This window comes from Podarcis muralis, chromosome 1 (assembly GCF_964188315.1).
Source record: "Podarcis muralis chromosome 1, rPodMur119.hap1.1, whole genome shotgun sequence".
NCBI classification, from domain to species: Eukaryota; Metazoa; Chordata; class Lepidosauria; order Squamata; family Lacertidae; genus Podarcis; species Podarcis muralis.
In genome coordinates this window covers 25,744,062-25,760,665 of record NC_135655.1, presented here as the reverse complement: position 1 = coordinate 25,760,665, position 16,604 = coordinate 25,744,062, and the positions used below count along the sequence as shown (strand labels likewise).

Sequence of the window (16,604 nt, the reverse complement as noted above, 5' to 3'; positions counted from 1 at the left end):
ACAAAAATAGCAGTGGTCAAAAGCCATTCAGTAAGTTGCTGAGTGGAGATTTAAATCAGTGCTTATCCAGTCATAATCCAACATGCTAAGCATTAAACAACACTACACTATTTTTGTGGCAGTGGGAGGAGAAGTATTATTTTGCTGTACTGCTTGTGTTCCACATGATTGTACAAATATTTTTTTGTGATTGAAACTCACTGTGAGAGAAATGAATTCATTTGAAACAGCTGTATCTGTGATGCTGTAATTCAGTGAGAAAGGGTGAGAAAGTGACAGCTCTCAAAAAATCTTTACTTGAAAGTTGTTGTAAGTGACTACCTCAGTGTCAGTTTCCAGTTTGATATGTGGAGACTATTATATAGGCTTGGGGGAGCAATTAGATTCAGTTCAAATTCAAAGGCAAATCTTAATAATTTGCAATTTCTGAAACACTGTGCAAACCGAATCACACTCACCCTTAGAAAGGAACACCTCTCTGAATTTTGCAGTGCATGTCTCCAACCAAGTAGCATATATAAAATGCATTACAAAATGCATATACTAGTGAAAATAATTCACCTAAAGGATTGCATTAGGAACATATAAATATTAGGGAAAACATGCTTTGTAAAAACTGCCTACTAAGCGTGTGTGTTAGAAGACATTTGCACTAAAACGCTGGTGAATCTTCATGAGGACTTTTTGAAAAATAAAAAATCACAAACTGGTGTGGAAATGTAGAGAGCAGAATTTAAAATTGGGTTAAAAAACGAGCAAGTGGGAGAAACCAAAATCGACAGATCTGCCCATAGAAATTGATGGATCCCTACTTCCCCCCTGGCTTATAAGAATGTTTTGCAGACTAGTTGTAACTGCCTTTTGCCCCTCTTAACCTGCAACATGGGGAAACTTAACATTGCAGGATGATTTTCTTAAGCCACTCAGAGATGTAGCTCTCCTTCCTGCATCATGGACATAATATACATACAGTGGTACCTCAGGTTACATACGCTTCAGGTTATATACGCTTCAGGTTACAGACTCCGCTAACCCAGAAATAGTGCTTCAGGTTAAGAACTTTGCTTCAGGATGAGAACAGAAATCGTGCTCCGGTGGCGCGGCGGAAGCAGGAGGCCCCATTAGCTAAAGTGGTGCTTCAGGTTAAGAACAATTTCAGGTTAAGTACAGACCTCCAGAATGAATTAAGTACTTAACCTGAGGTACCACTGTATTTGATATTGTCATATAAAGAGCTTTTTTCTCTACACACAAAAATAGGAACTGCTCTCATCACCTGCCATCCCTAAACACAGTAAGACCTGTGTTTGAACTTGTGCCAACTCCTGTTTTTGCCTCTACTTTTCCCCCTTGGTGGCAGGGAGGTGGGGAAGTGGAATGATGACACTCTGCTCCAGAAGCACAGCTATGCTCATGTCTTGCCTTTCCCCACTGCCTCTTATGAGCAGCTGCCACTTTCACTTCTCTGACTGGAATGCAACATGATGTCAAAGGGAACTAGGAAGTCCCGTCTCAGACAAAAGAATTGTAAGACTAGAACTTGTTTATGTCTGTGGTTGTGCCATGATGAGTAATGCATTTTCCCCAACCTCAACACTCCGAACATATTTGGAATTTTTTTAAAAAAAATCAGTGCATGCAGATATGGATATATTTATCCGTTTATTTCCACACGCAACACAAAAAAGAGAGGGGCACAAATGCTCAAGGTCACCTCTGTTGCTTGGCAATGCTCTGTCATGCAACAACTTCCTTTGTATTTGTTTTTAATCTTCTTTCTTCACCCTTAGGAGCTAATGCCACTCTAGCAGAAAGAGAGAGATTTCTTAGAGTGCTTCCTGGTGAAATAATTGTACATAAATCAAGGTGCCATTTTTCCTTCATCTGGGGAAAGGGTGGCCGGGAGAAGCACACAAGCTGACCCAGCTATTTCAGGCAACCTTTTCCATTTTAGAGATCAAAAGCAGGTATCACAACAATGGTGAACATTCAAATTCTCAAATTTCAGTGGAGCCCTCATGCTGAATTTAAGCACCCCTTGCTTCTGGCACTGCACATTATTGTGCTCCCCCACTCACTGCAGTGTGGCACCCAGTGTGGCCAAACAGGTCACACTACCCTAAATCCACTTCTGCTCACAAATGTGAAGGAACTCCTGAAGAAATGAAACAAAGCACAGAACAGTTTTCTGGAGTAGCTCTCCAAATTCCATATATGGTGTTGCTTATTTTGCATATGATTTGGCACAGTTTCCAGGTAAGGATTGACAAGTTCCCCATGTCAGAGAGCCACGTCAGCTTTTGAAGTCGATGATAGGGAGAAGGCAGAGATGATTCGTAATCCATATACCACATTTGATGCACTAAAAAGTGGGCTTTTTCTGGGCACTTGCAGTTGCTGGCTGTTCCCTCAGGAGACAGTATAGCCTTCTACTGGGGAGGCCAGGGCTTAAATCGTTGCTCATCCATGGATGGGCTTGAGGCCTTGTTATGAGCATTAGGGGAACATACCTGCCACCTTCATCTTCCTAATGGAAGAACAGGATTTCTTTATTCTTTTTTGTTTAAAGGGTGCTTGTGGTGAGCAAAACAGAGGAGAAGGAAAAGAAGAACAAGAAGAAGACAGGGGTGTTGCTTGTTCTCATCAAAGATCCAGCAAAGGAGTCTCTGTCAAATCTCACAAGTTGAGATGGGAATTCTCGGCAGCCAGAGGCCCATGTTCTAACAAGACTTGCTTGCATGGGTACACTTTGCTACTGAAACGCTTAGCTGAGAGCATCTGCTTTGCTGGAGCCGCATGACGACATGTTCAAATATTTGCTTGTGGTTGCCAGCCCATGCTTTTCTAAGCAATCCCACAAAAGATGAAAAGATTTTGTTTTGTTTTCATTTTGTCATTAGGGAATCAGATCTAGACTCTGCGGCAGCATCACACACCCAAGATAATGCAGTGCCTCTGTGGCAGACCCAGGTAATGATGGATTCAAATCTCCTCGATTCCACTTACGTGCTCTAACCTGAAGACTGTCTGTCATTACAAATTACATTAAATTGTGCAGGTGTGGGAGCATTAAATCTCCTGCTGTTTTTACGATGGCCTTGTTCGCTGATACTAGTTACTAATCCAGATTTGTTTGAGTTAGTCCATCCGAGTTTATAGGCCAGACAAAGAGCAGTATGAAGAACGAGTTTGCTTCTATCCTGTGTGAAGGGTGATACTTAAAGCTCTGTGTCTTGACCTTTGTCCAGACCTTTGTATGGGGTGGAAGCTGTATGGAGTGGAGACCGAAGGCATGTAGTGATTTTCTTAAAGTGTTAGGAAACTACCTTATACTGAGTCATAAAAGTGCACCATCTAGCTCAGTATTGTCTAGCAGCAGCTCTCTAGAGTTTACAGGCAAGATTTTTTCCCCAAGCCCTAACTGGAGATGCTGGGCACTGAACTTGAGACCTTCTGCATGCAAAGCAGATGCTCTACTACTTCCCTTTCCTTCCCTTCCAACCTAATCTCCAGTGTAGAATTGTCATTCTGTTTGCCAGTTGTTTTCAAAATAGATTGATTATGCTTGCAATGGTGCCCACCTGTTGGTCACTGTTGGCTGTAGCAAGGGGAAGAAGTGTATGAAGACAAGACAAACATGTTTGAAATGAGAAAAGGCTTAAAATGCCCCCACTCTTGAGATTTAACACTTTCCCCTAGAGACCACCCTGAGAAAGAGGCTGAAGCCCTGAGATTCCAGGTCATGGCAGCCTGGCATGACCCTGGCAGCAGTCAACTGTCCTGTCCACAAAGCTGTCACTCAGAGCATCACTCATATTGCCACTCTGTCCACAGATTGTTCAAGACACTTTGGTTACTGAGGCATATATGATGCCCCTCAGATGCTACAGTTCATGATTATCTGCTGCCCTTTTAGGGTCACCCCAAACCTGCTGACTGAGCAGATCTTTCCCAATGGTAAGGCTGGCTCTGTAGTTGTATTGTTCTTTGCTTAGCTGTCCTTTTTAACTTTATTTTATTCAGTTTTGTTCATTTGCTGTTGAAATCATTTTTACTCTTCTGCATCTGTACCTAAAATGGCTTTGAGGCGGTTTACAACATATTTTAAACTATGTGTTAAAAACCCTTTAAAATGGCAGTAAAGCTCAAGCAACCATATGCTGCAGGCAGAGGTATAAACAAATCAATCACCCAATGCCTAGGGGAAGAAAATTGTCTTTTGAAGCCTAAAAGGTAATAAACCAGGTTCCAGTGGAATGTCTCTGGGCAGGAAATTCAATACCTGAGGACTATTGCAGAGAGAGTTTTAGCCTGGCCCTAGTCAACACCTGCCTAACTTCCAAATCTTTGGTCACCTAGAGAATACCCTCCAACATTTTTCCAGTGTAAATAGGGATGTCCCATTCCATAATGATAATTTTACTATTTATACCCCCCCCACACATCTTACTGGGTTGCCCCAGCCACTCTGGGCAGCTTCCAACATATATAAAAACATAAACATTAAAAAACTTCCCTATACAGGGTATGCCTTCAGATGGCTCAGGGGTCAGATAACTCCACACCCTCTCCAATGAAAATAGGGACATCCTAGGGAAAGGGGGACATTCCGGGATCAAATCAGAAACTGGGACGGCTTCTCTAAATCAGGGACATCACTGGAAAATAGGGACACTTGGAGGGTCTGCTAGAGCAGGGCATTTGAAGATGATCTTAGCAGCCAGGCAGGCTCAAATGGATTCTTCAGTTATATTGGTCTCAAGTCATTCAGGCTTTATGGGTCAAAACCAGCAGTTTGAACTGTGCCTGGAACAAATTATGACTGTGAAGAATTTTGATGCTGGGTAAGTCCCAGTTAACAGCCTGGATACAATGTACTGAATTCATCAAAGTTTCCAGACAGTCTTCCAGGGCAGCCTCATATCCAACACATTGCAGAAGTCCAACCAGCATTTTGCCAGAGCACAGATACACATGGCAAGGCAATGTCACTTGCTATGTGCTTTTCATAGCATTCTTTTGTGTTGTGTGTGCACTGTCTGAAGGCACATGATGCGGCTGCTTTGCTGGAGCTAAGTAAAACCTGAGCGTTGCCAGGGTGTGGATTGTAGAGTGCCTGGATATGCTCCCTTGAATTCCATAGATATAAGCGAAATAAATAAATGTGCTATCAGTAGCTGAATTATTCAACAAAGAGGGGTGTCTATTTAACTCAAGTTTCTCTTGTGATCCTCCCCTTCCTAATCAACCTCAAGAAACTTGGCAACCAAGGTACATTCTGTGACCTTTTCCAGCTGCTCCTCAAATGCATTTGATCATCATGGACATGTAATAAGGCTCTGAAAAAATTACCAGGCTAACCTTCATCTGTGTGTGTCAGAAGATTGCAGGTGTAATGGCTTTTATGGATGCTGCTGTAGACATTTGGCACTCTGCATTAAATTTCAAGTGATGGGTTTTACCGATTTAAATGCTTTCTCTTGCAAGAGGCACATGCCACAGTGCTCAGAAGGTGAAACGGTAGCTGGATCTTCTCTGCGATTCCATTGCAGTCTCTTGGAGGTGTTTGCCTAATGCAGCAGCAGGGCTAAGCAATTTGCTTTTGTTGCGGTAGAGAGAATCCAGTAATGCAGAGCAGGTATGCTGTAGTAGTTCTGTTATCAGAGTATATTAAACCTTCACACACAAAGTCTTTATGGAGCTATCATATCAGAAGCTGTAATTCCCAGGATGGTTTAACAACCAATTCCTCTTCTCAAGGAGCTCTGGGAATTGTAGCTCTGTGAGAGAAACAGGAGTCTACCAGCAACTCACAGCAACTTTATCAAACTGGAACTCCCAGAATTCTTTGGGGGAAGCCATAATTGTTAAAAGTGATATCACAGAGCTTTAAATGTTCGGTGTGAATGTGGCCATAGTGTAGTGGGACTCAAAATCTCACATCTAAGAACTCAAGATGGATTGTTGTGAACTCCCTCTAGTAAAGTTATCTAAGGAGTCATCTTATACTACCAGTAAGTCTTAACCTGATCCAACAAGCTTTTTACTCTCTATGTTGATAGTAACTAGGCAGAGGGCCTTCTTGGTAGTGGCACCCACCCTGTGGAATTCCCTCCTATCAGATGTCTAGGTGATAAAGTATTTATATACCTCCCTCTCACAAAACACCAGGGAGGTTTACAGCAACTTATAAAAAATAACATTTAAAAGCAATATAGAACAATCATTGAAACAAGTGACTGCTCAATGCCAATGTAGTCTTTGGGATGCATTTTGCTGATCTGTATTAGCAGGTATCATAATTCTATAGAGTGATCATAGTTTGCTCTCCTCATAGTAAGTCCACAGAACTGGGCATCCCTTATTTCCTTTGCTGAATACTACAAACAAATATGGCACGTGGCTAGAGCCGTGGTCTAAACCACTGAGCTTTGGGCTTGCCGATCAAAAGGTTGGCGGTTCGAATCCCCGCAACGGGGTGAGTTCCCATTGCTTGGTCCCAGCTCCTGCCAACCTAGCAGTTCGAAAGCACACCCAAAAGTGCAAGTAGATTAATAGGTACCGCACTGGCTGGAAGGTAAATTGTGTTTCCATGCGCTGCTCTGGTGTCAGTGTTCCATTGCGCCAGAAGCGGCTTAGTCATGCTGGCCACATGACCCGGAAAAACTGTCTGCAGAGTAGACAAATGCCAGCTCCCTCAGCCTGTAAAGCGAGATGAGCGCCGCAACCCCAGAGTCATTCGCTACTGGGCTTAACTGTCAGGGGTCCCTTTACCTTTACAAACAAATTACCCAGCCTGTTGATTTCTGCGTCTCTCTCTGTCACAGGATTTGGCCAACACAGAGAGTTGCACAGAATGCAAATTGCTTTTATATGTGTGCTTTCCTTTACAGCTAAATTCTTTGTACTTTCAGAGACCAGGAGTGCATTTCACTGTGTAGGCATGTGGGTTTTTGCATGCGTATATGTGAATGATTATGTGTCACACAGTGGTTTGCTGCAACAGTAAAGTGCTGTTCTTTTTGTATATGCACTTGAAATACGCTCTACGCAGTGATGTGGATTAAGCACCTTGCTCATTATCTAATAATGCCTGCCTGACACAGATGGGAATCATTCTTGCGGTATAATTGAAATCCAGAGAGACTTCAGGTCCCAGTGCAGGCAGAGGGGTCACCGAGGACAGCTGCTAAGGTGTAGGAATGAAAATAGATTCGTGTGGCTCCCTTGGGACTAACACCCAGAACAACCTTCACTCAGCAGCAGCTTTTCAAACTGCTGGGAGTATCTTGGAGCATAAAAATGGAGCACTAGAACTTTAAAGCTTCATGTTATAAAATCTGCTTAGATGCAATAGGGGAAGTAGCAAACTGTGGTTGCCAAGGGGTGAAAAGCTAGCATTCTCACATAAATCTTCCTTAATAGACTGAATCAGGCCTTGGTTCATTAGCAACACCCACACCAAACATTTAAAGCACATGAATCCTGGGGTGTGTGGTTAAGCTCTCACAAAGCTACAATTCTCAGCACTCTTCACAAACTACAGTTCCCAGGATCCTTTGGGGGGCTTTTGACCAAGAATGGAATGGGTTAAAGTCACTGTATGAAATTTGAAAGGCAAAACACTCATCTCCCACCACGTCTAGAGGAATGCGGCCTCGAGAGACAAGCAAAATATTTGTCATGAGAATGGTCAACCACGCCTTTTATTTGGAGTGGCGTTGCTGTCACCGCCCACAGATTCACGGTGCCTTATAATAAAAAGTCATAGGAATGGACAAGAGGCTTGCGGGTGTACAATAAGAAGCCAGGCACAGGCTGATCTCTCCGGATAAATGTCAATATGCATTATTAAATGAAACAGTGGTTAAAATATGGACTGCTAGATGCGTTTTCCTTCTGAGGACATGGAAAGAATTGAAATGCCTTTTCAAAGCAGATGTCGATGTCTTTGCTTTTTTTGATCAATTCTTCATTGTGTGTGCATATAGTTGCAGATATCTAGTTTGAAGCATTAATTACAACACTGCTCTCTCCCCCCACCCTCTGCCCCAACCAGCAGAGTGGAGGCAGATCACAGGATTAGAGGAGGACTTAAGACAATTTCCTGAAGTGTTCATCGGAAGGTTTTGGGCCACCTGATATCCTTTTAAATCAGGGATATGTTTCATCTTCTTTAGTGATCCTTGCAGCATCTGACGTGCTGGGTCGCCTTAAGAAATACTTTCAAAGGAGATGGGATTGCAAGATCAGTAGTCACCTTCAAAGTCAGTATTTTTTTTTTACCTCTGGCATGGAAATATTGCAGTCTTTTGAGACCTTTGTGGACTCACAACAGAGGGTCCCTGTTATTTCTGTTGTGGATGTACCTATCATTCCTTTTGAAAAGAGAGGTGGAATGTGGACATGAGAATGAAAAACAGTCTAAGTTGCAGCTCATCTTATTCTGAAATGTAATTTCAAACAAATGCATAGTGGCATGAGCTGCTAGCATAGCTAATGCCACCCCCTGGTTTGAAATTCTGTACACGTATATCTCCTCCCCTTCTGCATTGAGTTTAATCTTGGTTTGTACGAGAAGGATGGTTTGAACAAATCATAGTATTCCTGGTTCTAACAAAATTGCAAACCATGGTTTGCTATGAACTCCGAAGTAAGTTAAGAAATTACTGGGGGTTGGGGGAAGATTGAGGGATACATAACCATAATTTGGTGTACTGCTTGCATAGGCAGTGGTCTGAGACGATGAGAGGTGCACTTTGGAACATCTGGAGGGCATTAGGTTGGGGAAGACTGGTGTAATATGTATCTAAACTTGCACTATAAGTAGTTTTTGTGTGTGTAAGAGAGAGAGAAAGAGAGAGATTAAATCAAAATAACACAGGAAGCTAGGAAAGTCATTTTTGGTTTTGAAAGAAACTTCGGGGTCATCTATAGTGCTGTTTAATGTGGACAGTAAGTTTCCTGCACTCCTATTAATTCTCCATTATCCATATGATATTCTTCTCCAAATCACCACCTTACTACATTTCCCCTTCTTTTTGGAGAATCCCTGGTGTGAGAAAATCTGGATTGAGGGAGGGGTCAATATGGAATGCAGTGGTTTGGAGGAGAGCATCCTATGGGCAGTGAAGCTTACTATCTGCATGAAACGGCGGTATGGCTGAGCCCTCAGGCCTGAGGGTAGTCATGTTTTCAGGAAATCAGAGTTGTGTGGCAGATATTGAGAAGACTCTCCACCTTCTGTTGAGGCTCGCTGGGGCAGATGGGAGTCAAACAACATCTGGGAAGCCATCATTCCCTGCCCGATCCCAGGGCCTTAATGCATCTTATCTTGCAGTGCCCAAGCGATCTCTGTTCTTGTCCTTTCTTTAAAACAGAAAGAGAACAGAACAGCTTAGAGTGCCACTCACTATCTCATTCCTAGTGTTCTGGCTCAGGTGGCCTCTCGTTCCTCAAATGCCACCACAGGGCTGTTCAAAAAGCACGTGCCCCATGGAGGAGCAGAGACCTGGTTTTCAAAATGTCTTCCCTCTCCATAAATTGCCTTTGCTGTTTCGTTACACAGTTTTAATTTATGCTTATTGTTTTCAACAGTATTATGTAACCTGCTCCGTGAGGCTCGCTTGAAAAGCAGTACATTAATACCTTTAAAATAAATAAATAAATAAATAATTGTGGAACAGACGGCAGCTAAAGGGGAAACTCTGAAGGTCTATATTTGGCCTAGCTGAGGTGGTAGCATCTTACAGTTTTAACATCACTTTACACGATCTTGTGCATATACTGGTATTTGCAAGAATAAGTACATAAAGTTTGAAGGAGATAGACATGTCCGTAAACATCCACCCTCCCTTCTGAGGGCCTGTATGTAACCTTCAGTGAAGTAAGAATCTCACACTGAACATCACTCGAGGTTATATTTTCTCATCCCAGGCAGGCTAGCTACAGAACAGAGTGATAGTAAGGACATCTTTTCTCTCTGCTGTGTCATTGCTGTCAGCCCTGTGCATGTCTCCTTAGGAACAGAGTTTCTAAGGCAGGGTTAATAGCTCCCAGTTAGGTATGTGGTCTGCAGCTCTGAGTTTTGTTTTGTGTGGGCTTTTGGTAGGATATGGTTATAAGTCTGGTCACTTTGAAGAGGTGAAACGTTCATCCATGCAGATGCCTAATGCATTCCTACTCTGCAGTTTCTGCTAAGCTAGAGAAAACAACATAACCTGTTATTCGTGTGTGTGTGTGTGTGTGTGTGTGTGTGTGTGTGTGTGTGTGTGTATGTTTAAAATCCTGATTATATTTTATTCTGATCTCCTGGGAATGGTATGTTTGGCAATGGCTTCTATGGAGAACTATAAACTAAGAAGCATACCCCCTCTCCAACTCCTCTCAGCTGTGAAAATTGTACAACTCCAATTACTCTATTACTTTAATTATTCATCCAATTTTAACCATAATCTTGTCACTCTTTGCATAACTCAAGCAATGCACTAAAAAGCCAACTATCCAAAGATAGCAACATTTAATAATATTGGTAATATATTATCAAGGTGAAGGAACTTATTAATGTATCTTTTAGGTTTATCGCTGTCTGTAAAACAGTGCTCCTCTTACAGAAATATAAACCGTAGGGTGTCACAGAGAGTTTGAGTACAGGTCTTAATGGATCTGGTCCCTGGGGAAAAGGTAGCATTCAAACTTCATGCACCATTGATTATGTAAAATTGCTACCATGGAGGGTGTTTTGTGAGGAACATAGAGATGGACTGAGGCATTCTGAGTCCTGAGATGGAAAACACAAATAGTACCTACCTACCCACCCATAGTAAAAAAACACAGCCATCAACAATAGCATATGCTGCTTTAAAAAAAAGGGGAGATCAGTATTGGTAACCTGAGGCAGGTTACCTCACTCTTCCTAATGATGTAGCCAGCATTACACAAATTCTCAAAAGTTTCCTTCAACCCATAACATGTATGAAGGTTGCCATGGTTCATAACACTAGCTTTTGATTCAGGACAGACAAAAGAATAAGAGAATCATAGAATTGTAGAGTTGGAAGGGACCACAAGGTTTATTTAGTCCAGCCCCTTGCAATGCAGGAATCTTTTGTCCAAGGTGGGGCTTGAACCCAGAAACCTGAGATTAAGTCTCATGCTCTGCTGACTCCATCACCTCATATTACTTAAGTATTTCTTCAAGCAGTACATAGTTAAATTATGGAATTAGCTTCCACAAGAGGCCATGACAGCCAGTGACTTGGATGACTTTAAAACTGGGATTAGATAGATTCATGGAGGAGAAGACTATCAGTAGTTACTAACCCTGATCGCTATGTTCTGCCTCCATGATCAGAGATGGTATGCTGCTGAATGCCAGTTGCTGGAAATTGCAGGAGCAAACTTACTAGGGAGTGGGTCCCATTGAACTCATTGGGACTTCTGAGTAAACATGCTGTGAGGAAAAAAAAACAGTTTAAAGAACCTTTCCTTGATGCCTCGAAGAAGATTTATATTTCCTGATGATCTCAGTTTATGGGGATTGAACAGAACTCTGCCGACTTCATAGTGTCTCTTGTTTGTTTTACAATTTGCTGGAATGTAGGGCAGAATATGTTAGCATCGTATATTAGTGCGAATCCCTTACAAAGCAAACAAAAAGTTGTCGAAGCTGCTTCTGGGTCACGTATGCCAATGCGATACATTATCTCTCTGCTATTTGGTGCAAAAAAAGAGGAAAGTGTTTTGGCTTGGCATGCACATTTTTTTATTTATAGCTGTCTTTGATCCTCTTTTGTTTTTTGGCTGTTATGTGTTGCATTCCCTTCATTAAGCTAAAATGAAGCTGAAAACCATCCGAAGGATTATGATCCTCTGGCAAAATGTTAAATTGTGCTGCTGACCTAAGTTAATGTTGCAGTAATGGGGGATGAGCATCTCTGAGAAATTGCAACAGAATACATAAAAATCTACAGCGGTATCATGAAGAATTTCTAAGTGCCAGATTCCAAAGGCTCTCATTAAAGGGATTGTGCTCCCACAGGCAGAGGAGGAGGAGGAAAACAGAGGGTTAGCATGAAATGCTAAACCAAAGTTTAGCATCAGGAGGTCAAGCCATGGCAAGTTTCAGGCCACTGTACCTCCCTTCCTTTTCCAGTGGTGTTGGGAAACGGTCATCTTTGGATCAAGCAAAGTCTGTTCTTAAACAAGAAAGCAGATTCACTTAAAGGAAATTGATTCAGGCCTTAACTACTAATACAGTGGTACCTCTAGTTGCGTTCCGCTCTTGTTATGGACTTTCAGCCATCTTACATTTATCAAGCAGCACTTGGGTATCTTATCCATTGGTTATAGAAGCCTTATAATAATCAAGTGTGATGTTAACAGTTCACACCCTTGTGTGCTAGAGGTGCAGCCCAACCACACCAGTAAGCAGAATGGACTTTGGTTCGACTTATCTTTTTTAGTTATTTTTAATTATTACACATATAGCCTATTCTTCTTCAAGGGAGCTCAAACCTCCAATTTGCAAAAGGGTTTCTAGTTGGCTTCCCTTCCCGGCTGTTTATGGGATCAGATCTTTTTAGTTTCAGCAGTAGAACCGCATCAAGGGCCTTCAGACTATTTGGGGTGGGGATAGATATGCACATGGATCATTATGATTTCTGTTTTAGGAACTGAGCTGTCACAGGGCATCCAGTGTGTAATTCAAACCTCCCAAGCCCCCAGCGAAAAAAGCCACCCACCCGATCATATGTAAATAGTACGTTCCATTTAAGTTCTTTCCACAATCCAGAAGCAAGCCAGGCCTTCAAAAATTACCAAAATAGAACATAGTTTTAAGTGGGAAAATACCAGCCCATTGAAATTTAATATGAGGGCAATCACGAGAGGTTCCCCAACTCCTCCTCTGCCCCTCAGATTAATAGAATTGAGTTCAAGAAGGTGATCTGCATCAGGATTGCATCTGGGGGAAATAAGGTTAAACCTCCTTTCCGAAAGTTCTGTGATCATGATGAAAATTAGGACTCTCCACCCCTCATATTAAGGTTGTTGTTGTTGTTGTTTTAAATGCATTCATTGTTGCTTGCTAGCTAATAAAACACAAACACACACACACACACACACACACACACACACACAGAGTGGAACCTCGGTTTTCAAATGCCTCCGTAGTTGAACGTTTCGGCTTTCGAATGTCGAAAACCTGGAAGTAACTGCTCCAGTTTCCAAATGATTTTCAGAAGCCAAATGTGCTACGCAGCTTCCATTTTGAGTTTTCCTATTGTATTGAGGCTTCTGCTTTCGTTTTTCAGTTTTCAAACGTTTCAAACGGATTATGTTCGAAAACCAAGGTTCCACTGTAGCACCTGATGGGACTCAAGGCGGATTACAGATAAAAACAAGAATCACTAAAAACATTGGGGGGGGGGACCCCAATCATTAAAAAACAATTAAACATTAATAGAATTGAAGCTATAAACACATATAAAATCTGCTTAAAACATACAAATAATTACAATAAAAACAGCACAGCTGCGCAACTAATGAAAAATGTAGTTTGACCCTGAGAAAATACCTACAGCTGCCAGACTATATTTGCACTGAGACTGTTTTTAGATTTTTTAATTGTCTTATTGTGCTATGCCACCCTAGGCTTCTTGGGGGTAAGAGTCGGATAGAAATTTAACAAATGAATAAACACAAAATCATAAGAAATGTAGTAAACTGACTTATACTGTGTCATGCCATTGTCCCATTTAACCCAGTTCCATCTACTTTGATTGGCAGTAACTGGGATGCGGGCAGAAATTTGTTTCAGTTCACATTTTAATGCAATCTTACCTACTTCACAGTTCCTGAAATAATACGCCAAGCGAAGCACAACTGCCCTTTGAAATGTGCATGTTTACGAATTTTGCAATGCAGTTCTCCCACCAAGGGATGTGTACAACAGTGCTTATACTCAGGTAAAGTGGAAGTGTAAATGCATCTATCATTGAAAATCACATGCAAAATCACTTCTAATTAGGTAACATTGCACACAAAAAATGTAAATATTAGGTAAAATTGGCACTAGAATGCTGGCAAATTTTTAAGACATTGACAGAAAACCGCAAGCTGCTATGGAAAGGTTTGGAAGTAAATTTAAGATCTGAAAAGAATGAGAAAATGAGAGAAACTGAAATGAACATATTCATTCCATTTTTAGGTGGAATGAAACTTTCCAAGCTTTTTGGACAGAGGGATTTTCCAGACTTACCTAGAAACTCAAAGGATTGAATTTGGGACCTTTGGCATGCAATGCCTGTGCCATGTCCCTTTCTCAAGTTTTTAGATGGTTGCCCAGGGCATACACTTAAGAAGAGATTTCCCCAGTGAGCATTTCTTATATAATACCAGCTCAGTTGCAGCTTGGTGGCCAAATTCATAAAAGCGTCTCTCGTGAGTCTCCACTACTCTCAGAACATCGGCACGCCTGGGACAGAATTGTTCCTCTGCACTTATAACAACATTGGAATCTCGGTAAACATTGCACAGTTGAAACTTGTAGGGTGCAGCTGCAGGCTTTTAAACTTTTTATATTAACTTCCTCTGTTATTTTTAGCGCTAATCCTCTCCTTTTGGTCTAGTATCATGGAGCCCCCCCCCCCCCCAGGATCTACTTAACCAGGTTTAGTGCTGATTAAAGCTCCTTTATTTGAGCTGCTTCTTTGTATTACGCACAGTTGCCTCGGGCAAAGATGTTTGTGGAATGCGATGCAAATTAGGCTTCTTCTGTTCCATGCTGAACTGCACCTAGGCCATAATTTCCTAGCGTACACATTTCCTCCTGCTGCCACTGTCAGTCATGAAAGCCGGACAGCAAAACCGGATCTTGCTTTGACTCCCTGCTTGTCAGTGGAAAGTCAAAGCTGCTGCAGTTACAGTACGATCATTTCTTACTTGTGCAACTTCAACCTTGAAGTCTGGCCAGTTAAATTAAATGCATGGCAAGTTTTCCCTGGTGAAGAGAGCTTTTAAGCTCATTGCCTTGTTTCCTGGGCAAAGCCCTCTTGGTATGCTGGTTCCAGAAGACTGGGGAGGATTGCTTGAGATCTTGTGGGAACTTGGATGGCCCTGTGAGATCTTGTGAGTGGATCCCAGAGCTGGTGTGTTGAGCAGGCCTTGCCCCAAAAACAAGGCAGAGAGGCTAACCTTGCCAGGCAAGGTCCATTCAGCACTCCACTTCCGGAAGGCTAGAGATGCTCATACATTGGTGGTTCCCAGGATTTGAATATACATATTTCTGTGTATACGCAGAACCCTTGGAACTGAACTCCCACATAAAGTGCATTGCAGTTCCTTTGGCGTGGGACCTGCCTTAGGACTTATGCTTCATGGCCTCTGAGTTCCAGCACTTCCTGTACCTGTTGCAGTGAAGATGGGCAGGGGAATTAGGGTCCATTAGTAGTCGCATTAGCAGCCACCATGTAACAGTGGGAAAAACATCCCTTTCCTAAACTGGGCATCTCGCCTTTGTACATTAGCAAGGCTCAAGAACAGAAGGTGACAGGCTTTCACAGAGAATCACGCTGTTATAATAACACTCTCCCCTGTGCCATCGCTTCTGGCATTGGAAGCTGCCGTGGTTTTGAAAATTGCTGTCATAAATAGGCTGTGATGTTAATACTATTTCCTTAACCCCTTTGAAAAGTTGCCTATGTGTCAAATTCTCAGGCAAAGATGGGGTGTAATGTCCCCCCCCCCACTTTCTTTTCAGGAGTTGGTGGACAGGCCTTGGATATAATGCTGGTGTAAAGTAATGGGGGGGGGGTTTACCATAGAAGCCAAGACTGAATGTTTTACTTAGAAAGGGGCCTGCCTTGCATCCCAGGGACATAAGCTCCCTCCTGTGGAAGCCAAACAGTTATGAATGCAATTTGGCTTCCAAAGAAGGATTGGTACATTTCTGAGTCAATCTCCACAGCCTCTAAAAAGCTTTCCACACCTCGATGGGGGATGCTGCGCAGCACTTTCTCTTATCAAAAGCCTGAGGTGACTGTTCTTGTGTGTTGTGTGTGTGTGTGTGTGTGTGTGTGTGTTCATAGAGCAGGGGTCAGGTCCACTGTCCCTCAGAGCTTGTGGTGAGCCGGCCTATATTTTTTTTTTTGGTGGGGGGATGAACGAATTCCTCTGCCCCACAAATAACCCAGAGATGCATTTTAGATAAAAGCACACATTCTACTCATGTAAAAACACATTGATTCCCAGACCGCCCACAGGCCGGATTTAGAAGGCCAGATCCGGCCCCCAGGCCTTAGTTTGCCTAACCATGTCACAGAGGATGAACAAACATTCTCTTTACAACCCTCGTCTCAGAACAGCTTCATGGATAACACTGGAAACTTGCAACCTTTGGTACCTCCTTTCCTTGAACTAATTGCAACTAAGGACTTGAACCTGAGTTTGCTTATTTCCTCCTCCCTCTCAGTTTATGTTCCTTTCCTGCCGTATCTTTTTAGAGCGTAAGCAAGGAGGGAGCTTTTCTTTTGGTTGATGAGCAAGAATTAAAAAATACTCTAAAAAAATAAAGTAAAGTAAAATAGGTTTTGGCAGATGCCTTC

The 16,604-nt window shown here is 42.3% G+C and overlaps 1 protein-coding gene across 6 annotated transcripts in view; it reads left to right on the top strand.

The window, feature by feature from the left end:
- Positions 1 to 16,604, top strand: part of FLRT2 (fibronectin leucine rich transmembrane protein 2) — an 89,570-nt gene that overhangs the window by 20,142 nt on the left and 52,824 nt on the right. Inside the window, exon 2 of one of the 6 annotated variants that reach the window (XM_028718176.2) lies at positions 8,181 to 8,267. The exons of 4 other annotated variants lie outside the window; for them this stretch is intronic. The gene's annotated coding sequence lies outside the window, so the exon portion shown is untranslated. Of the gene's footprint in view, positions 1 to 2,900; positions 2,971 to 8,180; positions 8,268 to 16,604 lie in introns of all 6 variants that reach the window. One more of the 6 variants, XM_028718153.2, reaches the window with a different exon arrangement.